Below are 2,294 nucleotides of genomic sequence, written 5' to 3'. Positions count from 1 at the left end.
CACTAGTAAGGGTACATGTGATATAAATTTCACAAAGAATTTGGCAATAAATGAATCTTCATCTGTGCCTCCCGTTATGAATAGTCATCAAAAGCTGCATGCTTATGAAAACCAAATTAAATTGATCTCAAAGATAAGAAACCACAAAGGAGTTCTTTAGTGTTCTAATTCATTCATGAGCTAGCTAGGAACAGGTGCGCGAAAGTTTCCACGGGTATATGACATTGAGAACAAGCACAATACGCTGAAAAGTAGAAGGATTCTATAACTTCTAGCAAGAAGTATACGTTTTTCAACATGCTTTTCAACAAGAAAGATTCTATAATTTCGGAGTGCTTTTGTGATACGTTTTTCAACATGCACAAAGTCGTATTGGATACTTCCATTGAGTCAATATTTATTACTCGTGCGTAAACTGGGGATAGCTATGTATCATGGTGAATCAAAGAAGCATCTCTATCTTAGGTCATAACAAGTGTATCTTTTATGAAAACACAAAAACGGTACCACGATAACTCTCACAATATATATGATGTAAAAAAGCTAATGCTTGAATTTCAACAAACCATCCATAAATTGGGTAGAAAAGTAATGCAAGCAAGTTGACCACAAGAAAAGATCGAAGATCTCTCTCTCGACTAGGTCATGGGTTCAAATTTTGGAACGTACAAGTAAAAAAAATCTGAAGGGTGTGTTAGTGCACCCATTTGGTCTAAATCGATATTTTCATCTAGTTCTTATGTAACTTAATTGGGTTTTCCTACCCTTTTAGAGTAGGACATAATATAGGTATTGTTAGTTGTAGTATAAAAGCAATAATGTTTGTATAGCCATTATTTGTAAATATTATTTTATTTGTATTATAAATATATTTTTTAATTATTTATTTTTATCTTCTCAACTATTTTTTCATTTTACATATATTACATCACAAAAAGTGCAATAGTATTATGCTCAATATTTTTTCCCAAATAATCTCCCATCACATGAATTTTGTCAAAAATCTATTTTCCTAAACAATCTTAAAGGAATCAATAAACATCGATGTGCGCTTAAAAAATGGAAAAAAGAATTAAATGGCAAATTAGTACTGACTTATGATTTTTTTTTTACTAGTATAAAGCTTTCCCTCCACGTTTCTTGATAGCAGTACAATAAAAATAAAAATAAAAATAAAAATAAAAAACCAGCAAGATGGTAGTACACGAGCACTATAAGCGAGAGTATTAAAAAAAAAAAAGAGTAGGGATTTTGCCAATTTTAACTCTTAACATGTTCCGACGAAAGATGAATAAATAAATAAAATGTTGAGCACGTTAATCACACGCACCAGTAAAAAGCATGTAGGGTGGAAAAATCAGATGATCAGGTGGCAAGAGGATCTGAGCCGTTGATCACACTTCCATGGACCCCTAAGGATACAAACAGTACGGCTTCCCACGATGCTGGCGCAACACTGAAAGCAACGCAAAGGAAAGCAAAATAAGGTGACCACAATGGGTTTGACATTTTGACTTTTGGTTTTCTTCTCTTGAGTTCTCTCAAACCCAAATCAGTCCAAAGGTGTCAATTTCAAATTTCAATGCAGACCTCTCCGCTTCCATCGGTTAATCTCCCTTAATTATCGGATTTATTTCGGAGAAATTTGTTTCCGCCTATTTAGTTTCTAGAAATTGTGTGGCTTGTGAAAAGGGTTTGTCGATATCTCTACAAAGGGCCTTTGCCCCTCTATAGGACCCAAAAAAGAGAAAAAAAAAAGAAAGAAAAGGATATGTTTATTAGGAACTCGAAAGGGGCTTTTATTATGGTTATTAAAAGTGCATTTGATAAAATTGAAATTTGAAATCTAAAATTTAAAATTTAAAATCTAAATCTCTTAACTTATTGAATTGTTAAATATTGAAATTTTAACACTTGAGCATATTTTGCATTAAACAATAAGTGAATAGCTTATTAATTTTTTTGAGTAAGTTTTGACTAGGCAATTTTGAACCACTAAATTAATTAAGATATTCTATTTTTGTTTATTAATACATCTAAGCATATTAAGTTTGAATCCATTAAGTTTAACAATTGAATTGAATATTAAAGAAGGCCTAGTGTTAATTCTTTTGAAAATAATAAGATTCAACCGAGAAAGTATCTAATTAAGTGTAAGCTAAGTTTACTGATGATAGTTTGCTGGGTGGGTATTCATTAATAATATGATCAATCCTGTATACACTATCAATATATATACTAACACCCTTGAGTGCAAGTCACTTAATATTAATTTGAATTTAAGCTTTATTTTT

The sequence above is a fragment of the Coffea eugenioides genome, chromosome 8, assembly GCF_003713205.1.
Source record: "Coffea eugenioides isolate CCC68of chromosome 8, Ceug_1.0, whole genome shotgun sequence".
Lineage (NCBI taxonomy): Eukaryota > Viridiplantae > Streptophyta > Magnoliopsida > Gentianales > Rubiaceae > Coffea > Coffea eugenioides.
This window is presented reverse-complemented; position numbering follows the sequence as displayed.